The sequence below is a fragment of the Lactuca serriola genome, chromosome 7 (genome assembly GCF_051521515.1).
Source record: "Lactuca serriola cultivar US96UC23 chromosome 7, Lser_US96UC23_V15, whole genome shotgun sequence".
NCBI classification, from domain to species: domain Eukaryota; kingdom Viridiplantae; phylum Streptophyta; class Magnoliopsida; order Asterales; family Asteraceae; genus Lactuca; species Lactuca serriola.
In genome coordinates this window covers 139,528,186-139,547,753 of record NC_136414.1, presented here as the reverse complement: position 1 = coordinate 139,547,753, position 19,568 = coordinate 139,528,186, and the positions used below count along the sequence as shown (strand labels likewise).

The following is a 19,568-nucleotide window of genomic DNA, read 5'->3' as shown; positions in this document are numbered from 1 at the left end:
GTGAGTTCGTAAGAGAGTACTATATGATAAACTACAACGTGACCCTTATAGATCTCATCTATATGCTTATTGCTGCTGAATCAGCAATGGTTTGGCGCAATAGAAAAGCAAAGTTGATTGGTGAATCTGCCTTCAAGACCTCTATGGATATAGACAATGGCAACGAAAGACATGCTATGATCGAAAAGTTTGATCATAAGAGAAACGCAATGTCTGAAGTAGTTCCATGTCATGCTCCAAAAGAGTCAATTTGCTTTTATTGCCAAGAGAAGGGGCATTGGAGACGAAGCTGCCCCATTTACCTAAGAGATCTAAGAGATGGGAGAGTCGAAACGTATGGCTCTAATATAGGTAAAATCCATTAACTGACTCTTTTAAGCTTCTATTATAGATTCTTAATACATAATGTAATAAGATTACAATTGATGTTTTGTAGGATCAAAGAAAAGAAAGGAAGCTTAAAGGAAGAAGTGAGCAGAATCTAACCGTGAAGGAATGGATTTCGATCGCATTTCTCGAAGATTAGATTCTTGAGCTACTACTTAGAATTAGAATTAGATTGCTAAGAAAGATGTATTAACATAGTTTTTCAATGAATTGCATTGTAAGGACAAATTTTTCCGCAATAAAATAAATTTTGATTTTATATTATTTATTTATCCTTGCAATGGCGTATATGAAAAATTGATGTTTGAATATTGTTAGCAATAATGGATTTGGTTCTTATTATGTTATTTACGGAAAGTCGAGAATTTACCAAATAGGGAGAGTTTCTCATCGCCTAAGTTTCAATTGGACAGAAACTTGGAATTATGCAACTTGGTTGCACGATGAATGAGAAATTTTCTATTTGGAAATTAGACTAATTCATTAACAAAGTGTCAAGTGAAGGACTAGGAGATCGAGTACACAAAGTTGCGTATTGATCAAGTCCACTATAAGAATAACAAAGATATTCGTCATAATTTACTAAAGGTTTAGTAAATATGATTTTACTTATAAGATTAAGTGTAATTCTAGATTGATTGAAAAAGGTTTAAATCAATAGTAGAACGAATAAGAAGAATCAAGTAGGCAGAAAGATAAAAGTTTCTCCATTCTAAGAAGAAGGGAGAGTAGCTTTTATGCTTTATGATAGGTCTTAATGATTAAGAACCATATCTCAATTGATCCTCTGAGTGAGTCTTAGTACAATTGTATGTTTAAGAAGAGGAATAGAGGATTGAAGAAATGGTTAAATCAAGAAGTCAATCATACTTCGTTCCAATAACAAGTCTTAAAGTTAAGATTGAGACATTGAGTAAAAAGTATTAAGAAAGGTTTATAACATTCATCAAATGTGGAAAGTTGTGATGTCTTGGATAAGACAAAGACCAACTAGGACCAATTTATGAAATGTTCTGATAAAAGCTACACTAACTCTTGAATATTTGTTTGTCAAGAAATGGTTGTTGACAAGAGAATCTTATATGTCAAGGAGTCAGTGGGAGTCTTATTGGTCTTGAAAGGTTTCAAGAACAAATCAAATAGACCTTATCAATCATCACTAGCACATGAGTTGAGGTTTACAACCTATCGTGTTAACATTATTTTGTTTCTGTGCCGTTCCAATTGAGTTAATTATGCATGTGAGTCCTATGAGTTCTCATTTGAATGCATAAAAGGCAAGGACCTTGATCAATGGAAAGTACATTGATAAGAAAAGGTGAGCTGCTTAACTACTTGGAAGACATGGTGGGCAGCTGTGCTACCATAAAGGCAAGAAATCGAGATCAAGAAAGTTCGATCCATATGAGTTTGAATTTGTCTTAAACTTTGGTTTTGACAAATTCACATGGATAGGAACAAATACACCGTTTAAATCTAAGTGTCATAAGATTTCCTCCTTCATGAAAATGATTGTGAGGAAATGCTTTCACTAAGAAAGATTTTAAGAAGATAGTGATTGTAAAATTGCATTCTCGAATTCGATTATGGTTACGGTATCCCTTTCCATAATTTGAATTGTGAGGTTTGGCAATTAGTCTTAAGTGTTTAGACACACATATGAACTATCGAAGGCAAAGGTGTATAAGTTCAAGAAACCTTGATAAAAGATTATCAAAGCACTAAGTATTAGAAACATGAACTTAAGAAATTCAATAAGCATTGTTTTTTTTTTCTGAAAGTTAAGATGTTTATGAATACATGTCGAAGCTAGTGGGAGCATAAGTGTTATGTTTTATAATAATCATCATGATAGTGGGAGAATAAAAGTTATGATTATATGATTATTAAGGCACCTATTGCAAGTTGGCAATATTAATTATAGAAAACAAGAGTTATACCTTGCAAAGTCGTAAGGGTTGTAATGTTGTTTTGCTATAATTAAGGGAGAGAATATTATGCTTCATTTCAAATCTAAAGGATTAGGTTGAGAAATGTTAATAAATTTAGTTAAAGGTAAATAGTGTGTTATTAAATTTTCGATTATGATTACGGCATTCCTCTTCACAATTCGAATTTTGAGAACATAACAAATAAAACATTATGCGTCGTGTCCCATATGCTTCGAGTATAGGATCGATTGCAAATGCTTTAATGTTTGACCATTCTAAAATTTTCCAAATGTCTAGCGCATTTAGAGGGAAAAAGGACTAGAATCGGTTTAGACTAAAATAATTAAACCACTATCAAAGGACAATCCAAGTTCGACGAGGATTGGTTGCTGGTGAGTAGTTGGAAGTATAGTATTGGAAGATATGGAAATGTTTTCATATTGGATGGACCATATCGACATTATTAGGAATAGATAAGATTCTATTAAGAATAAGTTGTCATATGGAAAATATGGAAATGTATCCACATTGGGAATTGAATATTGATAATCTATGACTAGATTAGAAACTTTTATGCAAAAGGATGTTCAAAGGAATGTACTTTGAGTGAGAGACATCATATCTAAGGAATTGTCTTGTAACAATTTCCGATAAAAGACTTTGTAATATCATTGGCAATAGTCTTTGTGACTTTTGTGCAGTGACATTACGAAAGTATAAGTTGCATAGAATGTTAGAATCTAGCATATTCTATAAGTAGCAAGAATTTGATATTCTTTCACTTATGAAAAGGATTTGGAGTTGTGAAATGAGGATGATTGGAAATGTGTTCAATGTGATCTATTTCACAAAGTAAGAACCATAGGTAAACATTGTGTGCATGCTAGGAGCATGGGACAAATGTTGTAATTCAAGTAAGAAGTTGATTACCCGAAACGACAAATAATGAGTAATCAATATGGTGATAAATAAAAGGTGTTTTATTTATACTCAAAGGTTTGAGGCCATATGGGACTAGTATTATTCTTGTGTTTCACATTTGCATGTTTTGACTTCTAGAATAATTGAGTTTATTAAGAATAATCGAATTATTCGAACGAGCCACAGTCATTCATATGTTGGAAGTAGATATGACTGAAGATTGTCGTGAATTGGTGTGTGGATTGTCTAAAGAGCATTAAACATAAGCAAATGTTTGCTGCAACGTTCATGAGTGCTTATGAATATAAATTTGAGCATTGGATTAAACCCACGCTCACTTGGATCACTCCATGAATTGTATCACGAGTGATTGGTGAGACGATAACATCTTATATTCTTGAAATTGAGATGTGTGAGTTGTATCTTGCGAATCGGTTGCACATTGATAATATGTAAACGCACTAGTAACTTGGTGTTATAAAACATATTGTTGTGTGTGATTTGGTGAGTGAGTGCAAGCGAGCATTGTATCAAAGTTTATCCGTTCCTTTTATCCAAAGAAGGATAAATGCGATATCTTTGGGCCCCTCGATGATTTTGTGATGACAAACGTAAATGCTCGGCCGAGCTAGGGCTAATTTGATTTGTTCAATTAGTCAGTCGTCATAAATTGGAAATCGAGATATAGTACAAAGAGAATGATTTGAAATCATATCTCATATGATATCTAGAATGGAGGAATATATGATCCCTTATCTAAGGACACGCGTATTTGATATGATCAGAGTTGACAGCGGCTTTGGAAAGCTACGATTACAGATCGAGATCCGAAGTCATACGCAGAATAGTTGTTAGACTTATCCAAGTGGGAGATTGTTGGATTAGTGTCTAAGTCCATAACTATTTTGGTATGTACTTGACCCGATGGTGCATGGTCCTTTTGGGTTGCCTTCACCAAAGCAACTTGATAGGATGAATTATGGAGAGAAAGGATTAAATATGATTTATTAATATATTATGAGAATAATATATTAAAGGAGAAATCATATTGTTTAATTAATATTAGTCAATAATTAATTAGTAATTAGTTTTGTGACTAAAAGAGATTAATTAAACTTAAGGGACTGGAATTGTAATTGTAAGATAATTGCAATTTGGGCCATGGATTGTCTTAAATCAAGAGGTGGACGAATTCTTATGGGAAGCCCATAAGGAAATCGTCCAAGGGCTTGATTAAAGGAGTCTATGGGTTGCTTAGGGCTTATGCAACCAAATTAGGGTTTCCTTGTTAGATAACCCTAATAGCCTTACTATATATAAGACCCTTATGACTCAAAAACGTGGGGAACTTCTTTTCTAGGGTTAGAACACGTTTTAGGCAGCCTCTATCCTCTCTCCTCTTCATCCTCTTGCTTATGGTGTTTGTGAACCATTAGAGGAGTGACACTTGTGACTCTAAGCCTTCCAAAGTCAATTCAAAGGAGGAATTGGGATTGTTATTGCTACATAACAATCAAGGTAATATCTTAAACCTAATTATATATTAATATTGATTTCCATATGCTTGAATTAGGGTTTGTAGTCTTGGATTGAAAGCATGTACAATAGAGAAACCTAGATCCAAGCATTAGGGTTTGTATGAGCACATAGGATGTCTTATCACCAAAACCCATCACTAATAACTAACTCCAATTCATCAAAGTCCCACAAAGCACAAAGCAAGCAGCATTCAAACAAATGAAACATACTCAGGCAAATCTATTCTCATAACAAGAAACTATACTAGCATACAATGCTAAGCTCATACTATCAAGCCTAACCTAAATAGGCTATCCTACTACTGTCTACTCAATACTAGCATGCAATTCTCATCAGGCTGAAACACATAAAGCAGGCACATAAGGCATCCTCCTAGATCCTTAGTTCTATACTAGCATGCTGTTCTTCTGAAACTGAAACTGATAATCATAAGATAAACTTGTATGGGTAATTTGGGAGTACTTACTTGAGCTCGGCTGATCACATGCACCGCACCCTTTTCTCTTTATCAAAACTCTTTTTCTTTCTAAGTTCTTTTTCAAAAATCCTTTTCGAAAATATTTTTCTTTTGAAATTTTTTTACCATTTCCTTAATTTGAGTTCAGACACACTCGAAAGTGTATCCGAATCCCTCAAACCAAGGCTTTAATACCAACTTGTAACATCCCAAAATAAGACCCAAAAATTTTGTTTTTATAATACTAAAATCATAACACTTAATGCTATAACATAAAGCCATACGTCATAAATCTCAAAACCATGATAAAAATGTCGTATCAAGACTATATCAAATGATATAAAAATGTCTGAACAAAAACACCAAGGAAAATAAGGTGTAGTTGTGGTGTGTGCGATGCCATCATCCCAAGCTCTTCCTTTTGCTTGTGGAAGTACCTGAAACCAAAACTGAAACTGTAAGCACGAAGCTTAGTGAGCTCCCCCAAACTACCACATACCATACAAACATATAAACAACTATTGGGCCTTGCCCACTGCATCAGACCGAAGTCCGAAAACTGCATCAGACCGAAGTCCGGAACTAACCAGGGCTGTGCCCTCTGCATCGGACGGATGTCCAGAAACTGCATCGAACCGAAGTCCAGAAACTGCATCAGACCGAAGTTCGGAAACTGCATCGAACCGAAGTCCGGAACTAACTAGGACCTTGTCCCCTGCATCGGACCTAAGTCCGGAAACTGACTGAACATAGTTGTCACACCCCGAAAACTGAAGGCGGAAACATTTCCGGGGTTGACTCCACGTTGAGTATCAAATCCAATGCACATAGTAAGTAATGTAAACAACCATTACATTACATATATAAAAGTTTACATTTGTTTCAAAAGTAAAGTTGTACAAGTGTGATACATAGTATATATGAACAAAAAGTAAGACGAGTCTTCTACGCACTCCGTATTCGCCAAAAGGAATCATCGAGTACCTGTCTAATGCGGACCTCAGAATACAAGCGGTTTGAAAATCAGCATAACGCTAGTGAGTTCATAAGCGGTTTTGTTTTTGTGAAAAATGTACAAGTTCCTTTTCGTTTCTGAAAAGGTTACACACCAAGAAAATCCCATATTTTCTTTAAAGTTGGTTATTGAATCCCCAAAATGTAATGTAATGATGTACACTGAAAACATGTTTACCCTTGTGAAATGTAAAGTTTAGTTATCTGGTTTGTTACACTTTTTTGGTTATGTAGAAATGTTCCCCAGGAAAATCCCATATTTTTTTGAATGTTGGTTACCAAATGTGAAAGATGTATACTGAAAACCCGGTTATCCTTGTCAAATGTATTAGTTTTAACACATATATAAAACTAACATATACAAAGTAATTTAATTACTTTATTCATTATTACTATTAAGTAAATCTCTGTTATCCTAATTGCGAGTTCCATAACCATACAATAGACTAGATATGGCAATAAGTAGTCCACATCACCTTACGACTTTCGTTACCCTTGAACCATTTCGGTTCGGTTGTAGCTAGCAGCCATGTGTGGGGTAGTCAGCCCCGTATAGATCTATACACTCAAGTCACGCTCCCTATCTAAGAGATTCTGGTTACAGATGCGGTCCTCCACTCGCGCATCTCTGTGGAGTGTTCACCGAGGACGTGTCTCCAATTATATAGGATTAACAAATTTACTAGTAATAATACAATAATCCTCCACTCGCGTATCTCTGTGGAGTGTTACCGAGGACAAAACAGTGTACTAAACTTTATGCTAAAGGTTCAAATGCCATGCTTTTAACTGATATAATGTGAAAAGCCATTTGTGAAAATATAAATTACAACATTTTATAACATGTTTCACAAATAATATGTTTACGTGTTCAGCATGTTCAAATGGTTATCTGTTATGACTATCAGTGTTAAAAGCATATGAATTATGAAACACACACATGTAAAACAAGTTTTGAGTACAAGTATTCCTTGTACTTTGCTTGTATTCCCCCCTGAAAACAGTGAAAAACAGTGAAAAAGGGTAGGGGTATGACCTTACCAGACGAGAAAATGTGACGTTTTGGATGCTAAGTGTTGGTTCGGGGCTTGATAACGTACGAGGTTCCTATGTATTATGAAATAATATCCAAATGTATCTAATCAGATTTTAAACCACTAATTAGATATTATAATACAATCCAATGAGCGAAAACACTTCAAATCAAGTGTTTGGAGTGACCCGGGTGACATCTACGGACGTGTGGGACTTAGGAAATGAGTTTACTCTTCAAGAGTAAACTCCTTATGAATTTTACGGCCCTATACACTACACACACATGAGTTCATGGCCGTGAACTCACGGTTGAGGGTTTTATGGTGCTAAATGGCATGATAACACTTGAGAAAATTAGCTAGGATTAAATCTAGGGCTTTGTAATGGATTAAACTCACTTTAGGACCATTTATTGGAGTTTACGGCAGTAAACATGGAGTTTACAGCCGTAAATTCCCCCATTCTCAATACTTAATTTATTTGGTGATGCTAGGACAATCACATGTGATTCAAACAATTTTTCCAAGCCTTGGGATAAAATTTGGGCACCATTTGACCTATGTAAAGGAGTTTATGGCCCTGGAACTTGTTCTTGGGGAGTTATGGCCGTAAACTCTCAAATGGAAGGTATTTATCATGTTTAAGGTCCCAAAACTAATTTTGGTTGGTTCTAGGATTTATTCCAAGGCTAATGGTGTGTTTAAATGGCTTTTAAACACTTGTTTTTGAGTTTACTCTCCATGAATGATGAGTTTATGGCCCAAGCATGTTCTTGGGCAGTAAACTCATGTTTACTCCTCAAAAACCATGTTAAGGGTGTTCTAATTCTGAATTGGTAAGTCATTAATTCATATCTAAGTCCCAAAATTGGTTTGGAGGGGTTTTAAGGCATAAAAAACCCATTTTACTTGAGTTTACGGCCCAAGCATGTTCCAAGGCCGTAAAATCATGAAGATGGTCCTTTTCCAAAGTTTACACACGAATTTGAAGGCCTAAGAGGTTGAACAACAAGTTAAGGAAGTTACCTCAAAGATTTGGAGCCTTAAATCAATGTTTTTGGACCTTGATTTTGGATTGAGGAGAGAGGTTAGAGAGAGAGTAGTCAGAGAGAGAAAAATCTTCAAATGGAAGCTTAAACCTCATTAAATAGTGTCTAAGATTTGGACACGGTGGAATTCTACCCGATACTGACATTAGACGGAGCTTTTGGTCGCACCCGATCAAGTTGCCGTAACCCGATATGGTTGATTCTAAAAAGTTCCCTATTACTAGAATGAGGTGTTATTATGAGTTCTAAATGTGTTTGAACACCCATTAAGTCATATTAGATAAGTTCAAATTAATGATTTAATTAAATAGCAAAATCGGAAATGGAATTGGAAACAACGAATGGATTAACGAAAAGGGTTACGAAAAAGGATTACAAATAATGGCATGAATTTCGGGTTGTTACAATAGCGTAGCATAAAAATAGCAAATAGCATAAACACTGAAACTACATACTGCATTGGACTGATGTCCGGAACACATATAACACAAGAACCCTGTCTGAATCATGAGGACCTCAGGCAGACTAACTACTGCATCAGACCGAAGTCCGGAAACTACTACTAACTAAACGGGTCGGACTTGTGGCATTAGACCCGTTCCTACTGGAAGGAAACTCACCTCGTAATCTGGCTGCTGAACGAACTGCTCGGGAAACTGTCTGCTTCTGCTCCGGTATCTCCCCGGCTACAATTTCCCATAAATACACTCAATCAAATACTGATATCTATACTGAGGGTAACATGACTATTTACCTTTGGTCAAAGTCAACCTCCTGGTCAAAGTCAACATACAATTGACCCGACTCGTCAAGTTGGGCCGCCAATTCGTCGAGTCCCTACTCTCATTTCTCATTCTTGCCCGCTACTACTCGTCAAGTTTGGAATAGAGTCGACGAGTTCCTCTTCGATATTAACACTCAGTAAATCTTCATCTGACTCGCCGAGTTGTATGATCAACTCGTCGAGTTCTCCTTCATCATATGAACACTCTGGCTGTGACTCGCCGAGTTGTATGAATAACTCGCCGAGTCTGTTTTTGAGGTATGAAGATTGCCTTGGACTCGCCGAGTCAGGGCATTGACTCGCGAAGTCCCTACATGAATGAGTCTGACCTCCAAGTCCCTGAGTCCACCTCTCACTCACTGGTTCCACTCGGCATAACTTAAAAAGGGGAAAATCGGGGACTTGCAACGCGACTCGCCGAGTCGGTTGCATGAAAATCCTATACAGATGATTCTGCTCAAAACCATTGCATACAACTTATAGATCTGGGTTCATAAGGCTTGATTAACACGTAAAGTTTCCAACTTTACGTGTACATAGGAATCCATAAAGGTTTAAAGGCTCAAAATGCACTAAAAGGGTAGACCTAGGGTTCTCATGCAAAATGGTTCCATAAAGACAATAGATCTGAGCTTCTAGAGCTCAAACCTTGGTAGATCTGAAGGCTATTCGTCTCTACATGCCCTCTATCCCATTATTAAGCTAAGGATGGCAAAACAAACTTCCTATGAGATCTACATGAAGAAGGAAAAGGGTTTGAGGTTAATACCTCAATGAAGAATGTGATACCACCAAGAACTCAGATCTACTTGCTTCTCCCATGATTCGTCCTCTTCTCTTCTTTTCTTCTAATATACAAATGAACCACAACCTCACAAAGTGAGAATTCACACCAAAATGATAAGGGAGGCTAGGGTTTTCGTGTGGGGCTTTTTTGTGGGTGAGGGAGGCTAATGAATGCCCAAAAAGTTGTTTAAATAGGGTAAAACCTGTGGATTTAGGGTTTCTTCCAGACTGGCGGACTCGCCAAGTCTAAGCACATGGACTCGTCGAGTCGCCTACTTACACGTGCTCAAAATCCCGTCTCTACTCGACGAGTCAGGCTACTGACTCATCGAGTCCCTCTGGAAAACTCGAAAAACAAACATTTAAATAACATACCGGAATTGGGGCGTTACAACTCTCCCCCACTTATCTCAGACTTCATCCTCGATGTCTGCTGCTACTGAATCTGGAAACAACTCTGGGTAGTGCTCCCTCATCTTTTCCTCTGCCTCGCACGTCCACGCAGACCCCTTCCGGTGCTGCCACCGCACCTTCACCAACTGAACCAACTTGTTCCTCAAGGTCTTTGTCTTCTGATCCAAGATTGCTACGGGTCTCTCAATATATTTCACGATGCTATCAACCTGAATGTACTCTATGGGCACTACTGCTGACTCCTCCACTAAACACTTCCACAACTGAGAAACATGGAGAGTGTTGTGGATCTGGCTGAGCTCTGCCGGAAGATCCAACCGATAAGCAACCCGACCCACCTGGGCCAAAACCCTAAAAGGACCGATGAACCTGGGACCGAACTTTCCCTTCTTTCGGAGCTTGATGACACCCTTCCAGGGTGATACCTTCAGGAGGACCATGTCGCCCACCTGAAACTCCAAGTCTGAACGCCTCCTGTCGGCGTAACTCTTCTGCCGACTCTGCGTAGTCTGCAGTCTACTACGAACCTGCTGGATCAACTCTGTTGTCTTGAACACCACTTCGGTGCTCCCAATGACAAGGTGACCGACCTCGCCCCAAAAAATTGGGGTCATGCACTTCCTCACATCGAGCATCTCGAAGGGAGGGCGGTCAATACTCGCATGGTAACTATTGTTATATGAAAATTCCGCTAATGAAAGCTACGTATCCCAACTGCCACCAAAATCTAGGACACATGCCCGAAGCATGTCCTCGAAAGTCTGAATCGTCCTCTCGCTCTGCTCGTCCGTCTGAGGGTGGAAAGCGATGCTGAAATGGAGACGAGTACCCATCTCACTGTGAAACGACACTGCTAGAAAACAACCATTTAATAGGCACAAACAATGACACGCAGTGATTCACGATACGTAAAAGCGTGCACTCTAAAAATAATTTCATCTCTTCTAAAATTTGAAGAGTAGAGGACACGCATTTATGCTTGCCGTGAAATTAGTGTCAGAACAAAAAAAAAAAAAAAAAAAAAAAAAAAAAAAAAAAAAAAAAAAAAAAAAAAAAAAAAAACACCGAGGGCACCGGTCGTAAAAAGTGCGTCGTCTAAATATGAAATTTTATAATTTTAATGAAAGGCGTGTTTAAAGGGAAACAAAATCCCTAAAAATTATAAAACCCGCCTGATGCATCTACTCCTTTTCCATCTACTCCTTCGTATGTTGTACCCAAGAAACCCTAATAGTGTGGCTGCCAATCTTTATCCCTTTCTCCATTTTGTCGCCTTCAAGCTCTGAATTAGGGTTTACTTTGGCGATAATTTCAACTTCTCTTACACCAAACATCCCAACTCTTCAACCCTAAATCCACCGCTGCTACTCCGCCTCCTTTCTCTGGGGTCCGCCGCTCTTCGAAGATCGACTTGGCTTCACTCTCCACAAGTCAATCATTCTTAAAAAAATTCAATTCTCACATATGTCTCTCCTCCCATTCTACACAAAGTTACACCGGCAATGTCACAAATCGCCACGGACAGTACTTAGAAGGTATACACATGCTTTTTCATCATAGATATTTTTTATGTACCATCAGAACTAATGGTTGATGTAATGGTTATAGGCATCCTTGCAGGCCCCGAAACAAGCATGACCAAATAAATTTGGATACAAATAGCAACCTTGGAATGTATCTTCTTTGTTGCTTCCTTTAATATTTTGCCATTTGAGGTATGCTTTTTCTTTCACCCTTACACCTCGTTCCCGAGTCTCATTTAACGAGGGAAGGGGAGGTATCCGGAAGGAATCGGGAGGAAAGGAGGATCGATCTTGTTCCCCAGTTTTTTTTGGGTGGATTTGGAAAGAAAAGAAGAGAAGATAAGGGAAGATCTTCCCTACTAATCTTCTTCCCAAATTGGAGAGATTTGGGGAGAAGGCGTCCATATCTCCAACCGATTTATTTGAAGTTTACCAAACCAATTTTCTTATCACTATTTCAAGAGAAATTAAATATCCTCCTACATTTTCTTCCTATTATTCTCCTACCCACATTAAATGGTGACATGTGGATTAAAATATTATCATTTTCATTAAATGTGTCATTAAATATGACACATGTCAACTTTGATTTGGTAGGAGGATAAGTAGGAAGAAAATGTAGGTGGATATTTAATTTCTCGTATTTCAACGCACGCTACAAACCTAAAAAACACAATCTGCATTGTTAACTCTCAAGCGTTCATCAGGTCTGCATCAATTTGTCCTTTCAATCTGCAATCTCACAGATTAGCTATAGTTTTCTTAATTGCATCTATGTTCGTCTATGTGAAAATCTTCTGATCTTGATGTTCTTAATGAAGAGGCTCATGTGGTTCTTTTAACAACAATCCAACTCTGTACAGATCTTTGTAACCTTAATGAAGAGGCTCTTGAATTTTTCAGGAAGGTAAATATACTTGATCTTGTCAAAGATCCTCTATTATTTGTTGGGATTGTCTTCTTCTTGTTCTCTTTCTTTATCTTTCTAATGTGTATTTGTGCTAAGAATTGTTTGGCATATGATTTTGTAAGGGCAAATTAGTAATTTTAGTGATGAGATAAATTTTCTTTTTTCTTCCTTTGGTATAGAAATGCATAGAGGTGTTGGTGAAAGTTTTGAAGGATGTTGTGAATAGCCCATATGCTCCTGAATATGATGTTTCAGGTTAAGACCCTTTTCTTCATATAAGACTGCTTCGTCTTTTGCGTGTTTTAGGCCTTAGAGATGCTGATGCTAGTGATTCCATGAATGACAGTCTTGCCTAGGTTAGCTTTTATTTTTTTAAAGCTTATTGTGATATATAATCCAAAATTATAATAATTTATGAATTCCTTGTCTAGGTGGTAACAAAAACTGAGTCAAACAAGAATGTAGGGAATGCAATACTGATAAGGAACAAGTGGACGAGTCCAATATGGTGGAGCAGCCCAATTGTTCCAAACCTTTTCTAGTGTATCAAAGGAGAATCAGGCCACGTGGAAGGGAATAATTCTGTTAGTCATTGGAGTCTGTTAGAATAAATCTATATATGTCAGTAGGATGGGGAGGTGAGGTCATCAGGAGATTTTAGATCATTTTTGTGTAATTAGCTTAATTGCTTGGGTAGGAAGACTCATTTTGAGCTTCTCTGCTGGAATGAATTGAATTTTCCTTTGATTCATTTTTTCTTATTCTCTGTTCTTATCAAATACTTTATGAATGTGTAGAAACCATTATGAGCATTGAAGATAGTAGTGGTTTACGTGTTCTTGCAATCAATATGTTGGGAAGGTTCTTGTCTAATCGTGAAAGGTATAGCTAACATAGATCTTTGTTTCATGTTCAATGTAATTCATATTTCTTTACTTTTTAGCATTAAACATCCGATTGCTTCCTAAAGATGATTTTTGAGTGTTCAAAAACTTTTGGAGAACAACTAGCTTATGAGAGCCTATTAAATTTAGAGCATGAAGGGTACTTGATTTCACCAAATTTTTTTTTAAAATTTTTTAGTGGTTTTTATGTTTCTATGATTTCTTGGGATATATCACTGATTCCTTTTTTTCCTGTTTATCGATGCAGGCTATCCAGTTTGTTACCTCCCAGTAGAAGAAGCTATTTCTTTAATGCCAAAAGCACATCTTTCTCACATGTAAATAGGAACAAGAAATGACTTTTTCCTTAAATGAAGTTTCTCCTTTTGGTAGCCACCGATTAATCTGATCCATGTTGATTTTTGTTAATTTATTTTATAAGTTTATTGCCACCGATTCATCTGATCCATGTTGAGTTTTTTTTTCTTAAAAGTAGTTTCTCCTTTTGGGCATCACAGTAGATGAGGACAACTACTGATCAAGGGCTTATATGGTAAACATGTAAAGTAATCTATATGATTTCCGCTTTACTTGTAGGATGATTCTAAGTAGTTCTTCTCAATTGGTGCATGCAACTGAAAGTAAAATGTGATGAATAATTGTTTTTATTTTTATTTTTGTTTTTGTGTATATAAATATCATGATTTTCCTCTTTACTTGCAAGATGGTAATGATGAGTCCAAAAATGAAATTAGTCAATCTGTCCACCACACTACTCCATCTCCAACTCCCACACTCTATCAGACCTCTCAGTATATAAACATAGCCCATAGTACTCATATCTAATTATCAACAACTCCATCACAAAGAATCTTACATATTGGCTCTCTCTATTCGTTGAACTCGAGAACAAACTTTGGGCACAACCATTTTTCTGCCAATTTTCCCCAATTTTCTGTTTTTCTATTAATTTTTGACACAATCAAAGGAAACAAATTATAGATTCCATTATGCAACGTGTTGAAGGTAATGGTTTTCGTGTTCCATAGTTTCTTATCATGATTATTACCAATCTATAGCTTTATAGAGAGAGGGGCATGGTTGGAATTATAGATTCCATTATGCACAAGTTACTAATAGGTTTTGCTTCTGGTTTTTTACAATTATAGGTATATTTGAAATTTGATTTGATGCAAGAGACGCCTTATTTGATGGTGATACTGTTAGACTATTATTTTTCGGTTGTTAATATTAAGGAAAACAAAATGCAATTAGTCGGTCTCACATCACTTTTGTTAGCATCCAAATATGAAGATTTTTGGCATCCACAGGTAGTATATATGTAAAAATCAAGAAAAAGAGTGGTAATAGTTATTACTTATTAGAGTCAAAAATCAAAATATCTTCGCACCCCTCGTTATTAAGTGTGTTAAGATGTTTTCTTTCATTTTTAATGTGAATTAACATTTGTTTCTATACTTTTTGAAGTCATATACTTTTTGCTTTTAATAAGAAATGAACTTCTATATCATATAGGTTAGCATATGCCATTTGCATCTGTATCTGCTTCACTTGCAGCTTATGTCAATATTATAAAGCCAATCATGTTATGTTTATGATTTCTAATTCTAAGCAGCTAATTACATAGGACAGTTCTATTATACATAAACTGCAGTGAATGTTATTGTATGTGATATTAAGCTACATGATATTTACAATAGCTGACATTCTCTTTGTACTTTTTTCTTATTAAAGGAAATCGATTTAGTTCTGGGTGGTGATGAAGGAAAAGAGTGCACCTATCGCAAAGGCTACATGAAGAGCCAAGCCTTTCATTTTAAAGGCACATCATAACAGGGTATGTCATGTTCTTTTTATTTTTTTAACCATGTTTGAGTTCAGCAAAGTGTTTGTTCATCAACTTATTCATAAAATTGATGCTTATTTATTTCAGTCTGCTTTACTTGCCCTAGCTGCTCATGCTACTGATCCTGATGAAGCTAAGAGACTGAAATTCCTTGCATCTCCTGCTGGAAAGGTTTGGGATTTTTTATCTTAAAGTGAAAAGTGATGTTATATATTTATTTATTTATTTATATGTTGGATAAATATTGTTCAGGATGAATATGCTCAGTGGATAGTGTCAAGCCAAAGAAGCCTTCTTGAAGTCATGGAGGCTAAACCTCCACTTGGTGTTTTCTTTGCATCTGTTGCCCCTCGCTTACAACCCAGAAAGTGAAGATTGTAGTTGGGCACCTATTTTTGTTAGAACATCAAATTTAAGACTTCCATTTGATCCTAAAATCCCAATTATTATGATTGGTCTAGGAACTAGATTGGCTCCTTTTAGGGGTTTCCTTCAAGAAAGATTAAAAAAAATGTATATGTTCAAACTTTTTTAAAAGATTAAAAAAATGTCTTAAGTTTTATATACTGTCACATACTGATATAGCTCCCGAAATGTTAATCTTCCAACTTGCAGCTCTTGATCCTTTAAAGCTTTTTGATGAGCTGCTTGGTATTTGGATTCTAGAATCTGTTTGGACATTGGAATTGATAAAAATTAACATGCATATATTATCAGCAAGATCATTGTCATTCATGGCTTTGACAGCTCCAAAGACATGCAACTCCCAATTTCTCAGGTATCATGAACACTATATTCATTATCTTTAACAGATTGGTCTTTTTTTCTGATATCTTGTCATAATGACAGGAACTTATTGAAGAGTTGTAAATTTACTTTCTGTCATTTGGTAGAGTAGGATATGGAGAGAGTGATCCACAACCAAAGCGTTCAGTTCAATATCATCTACACTTGTATGAATTCAATATCATCACTTTGTTAAAAAGACCAAAATATCCCTATATTGCCTTCTGAAACATGTGTATTGTTTTCTGTAGTCGTTCTGGATGGATGGTCAAACTAGTAACGGATTAACTCCAAAGTAGTGCCCATAAAGAGAAGGATATCTGCTCGAAGAGACCGAAAGACAATGGGAGGAGGTAGATCCTTTTCAGATGGTGGTCATGGAAAAGGGATGTACTCTCATCTCTGTGAGTTGCTTCTTCATATTATTTTTATTAAATTTAAAATTAGTTATCATAATTCACATACTAATTTTAATTTTTAATTTATTTTTTTGAATTTTTATCGTGAGCAGATCTTAGAGTTTTGAACGAGTACCCTGAGATTCAATCATTTTCAGCATTCAACTCTATCTATAATCACACAGCCTTATTTGGAATCCATCAATAAACTTTCAGTTATTTTATTTAAGTGATTATATAATCTTTTTTATAAAAAATCCATGTAGAGTTCTGATTTTGTATGCAAAGTTGCAGAGGATACCCCTCACATTTTCCCAAATTACCCCTTCCTCTACAATGTTTTTTTCTTTCTATGTATTTTGTGCATCAGGTAAAGTTGATGGAAGAAAGGAATATGAAGCCACTTGATTTAAATCTTGCAGCATTTTCAGCAAGATGCAGTAAAGACTTGGAGTTGAATTTGGCTAAGTCATTCTTGAGTGAGATGGGCCAATGTACAACTGCTTATCCATATAATCAGCTGCTTGGAGCATTAGTCTTAAAGAATTATGAAAGGCAAGATGCAACTTTACTTAGTTAGAATTTGATGTACACAGTAGATTAGATGCAAATTTAGATATTGTAAGAAATAGAATTGTATGACATTAAATTTTATGCAATGGATTGTATTTTTGTATATGATATTTTATTTCTATTACGAGACATTAAATGCAAATGTAATTTAAAAATTAATAAATGCATAAATATACTTTTTTAGAACATTTAAAATTATGATACGCAGAAATGTGTGTCAACTTCATTTATGACATGACCTTTCTTGACAAGGGCTTCCTTGATACGCATTGCGTGTCATAAACACGAGCGTCGTAAGGTTACGACACACAAATGCGTGTCATCTTCCTTTATGACAGGGCCTTCCTTGATACGCATTGCGTGTCATAACCGCGCGTCGTAAATGCGCGTCATAAATGTGCGTCGTAAATGCGCGTCGTCTCTCTTTATGAAAGGGCTTTTCTTGACGCGCATTTACGCGTCGTCTGAGCGTTTTACGACGCGCAATGAGCGTCGTAAAAGGCTGTTTTTCTAGCAATGCCGCATCCAGAATCTGGAAGTAAAACGGACGTCTCGATCTGACATTACTGAAACAGGCACCCCATGCCGTGCCACAACCTCTCGCACATAGATATCGGATAACTTCTCGACTGGTATGCTCTCCTGGATTGATATAAAATGAGCACTCTTCGTCAACCGGTCCACTATAACCCAAATCGAATCCACTCCACGTGGTGTCTTGGGAAGCTTAGTGATAAAATCCATGGTGATATCTTCCCATTTCCACACTGGAATGTTTAACGGCTGCATCTTGCTGTGAGGCCTCTGGTGCTCCGCCTTAACCTTCCTGCAGGTTAGGCATCTCTCCACATACCAGGCGACATCCCGCTTCATGCAGGGCCACCAATAATCGGGTCGAAGATCTGTATACATCTTCGTCGCCCCCGGGTGGATGGAAAATCGAGAATTATGGGCCTCGTCCATCAACACCTGTCGTACTCTGCCCGAGTACGGTACCCAAACTCTACCATGAAGAGTCAACAATCCTCGGCTGCCATAGTTAAAGGAAGCTACTTGGCCCACAATCCTCTCACACTTCTACCTCTCCTCCTTGAGGCCCTCGACCTGTGCCTCTCTGATCTGCTCCAACGATGGAGTAATCACTGTCATCCTCACACATATATCTTTGATTGGGGCCACAACCACCTTGCGGCTCAGGGCGTCGGCCACTACGTTGGCCTTCCCTGGGTGATAAAGGATCTCACAATCATAATCCTTCAACACATCTAACCATCGCCTCTACCTCAAGTTAAGATTCGACTGATCCATGAGGTACCTCAAACTCTTGTGATCCGTATAATGGTACACCGGACCCCATAGAGGTAATGTCTCCAAATCCTAAGGGCAAACACCACTGTCCCTAGCTCTAAATCATGCGTAGGGTAGTTAGCCTCGTGAGGCTTCAACTATGTAGAGGCGTAAGCTATCACATGGCCTTGCTGCATCAACACTGCTCCCATACCTGTGATCGAAGCATCACAATAGACTACAAAATCCTCTACTCCCTGCGGCAGGGTAAGAATCGGTGCCTCGCACAATCTCTGCCTGAGGGTCTCAAATGCTGCCTGCTGCTCAGACCCCCAACGAAACACCACTGACTTCTTAGTCAGTCAGGTGAGCGGTACTGCTATCTTAGAAAAATCCTAGATGAATCTCCTTTAGTACCCTGTCAAACCTAGGAAGCTTCGAATCTCAGATGGATATCTCGGGACCTCCCACTGCGTCACGGCCTCTATCTTGGCCGAATCTACCAATATACCCTTCTGGTTGACGAGGTGTCCAAAGAACTGCACCTCGCGCAACCAGAACTCGCACTTTGAGAGCTTCGTGAAAAGTCTCTCACTCCTCAAAATCTTTAACACCTCCCTCAGGTGCTCCTCATGTTGCTCCTGAGTCCTGGAATAACCAAGATATAATCTATGAATACTATCACAGACCGATACAACATTGGCCTACATACGCGATTCATGAGGTCCATGATCGCAGCTGGAGCGTTGGTGAGCCCAAACGGCATCACCACAAATGCATAATGACCATAGCGAGTCCTCAAAGCAGTCTTCTGCACATCCTCATCCGTGACCCGCATCTGATGTTACCCGGAGCGCAAATCAATCTTGGAAAACCAAGATGCTCCCTGAAGCTAATCAAACAAATCATCTATCCTTAGATGTGGGTAGCGATTCTTCACCGTTACCTTATTCAACTCCTGGTAATCTATACACATACGGTGCGACCCATCCTTCTTCTTCACAAACAAAATTGGTGCTCCCCA

At 37.4% G+C, this 19,568-nt stretch overlaps 2 long non-coding RNA genes across 6 annotated transcripts; both read left to right on the top strand.

Moving 5' to 3' along the window:
* The first annotated feature begins 11,492 nt into the window (after nucleotides 1–11,492).
* Nucleotides 11,493–14,178, top strand: LOC145063271 (uncharacterized). 4 transcript variants are annotated; one of them, XR_013687901.1, is made up of 8 exons: nucleotides 11,493–11,851; nucleotides 11,925–12,031; nucleotides 12,437–12,746; nucleotides 12,929–13,105; nucleotides 13,181–13,387; nucleotides 13,547–13,631; nucleotides 13,902–14,022; nucleotides 14,127–14,178. It is a non-coding gene; the product is annotated as an uncharacterized LOC145063271 (long non-coding RNA). The 4 variants fall into 4 exon arrangements; XR_013687902.1 differs by having other exon boundaries at nucleotides 11,925–12,546; nucleotides 12,661–12,746; XR_013687900.1 differs by having other exon boundaries at nucleotides 11,925–12,746; nucleotides 14,130–14,178.
* Nucleotides 14,179–14,191: 13 nt separating this feature from the next.
* LOC145063270 (uncharacterized) lies at nucleotides 14,192–17,354 on the top strand. Of its 2 annotated transcripts, none has more exons than XR_013687898.1 (7): nucleotides 14,192–15,491; nucleotides 15,588–15,671; nucleotides 15,753–16,013; nucleotides 16,116–16,278; nucleotides 16,350–16,453; nucleotides 16,538–16,690; nucleotides 17,055–17,354. It is a non-coding gene; the product is annotated as an uncharacterized LOC145063270 (long non-coding RNA). The 2 variants fall into 2 exon arrangements; XR_013687897.1 differs by having other exon boundaries at nucleotides 16,798–17,354.
* The last annotated feature ends 2,214 nt before the right edge of the window (nucleotides 17,355–19,568 follow it).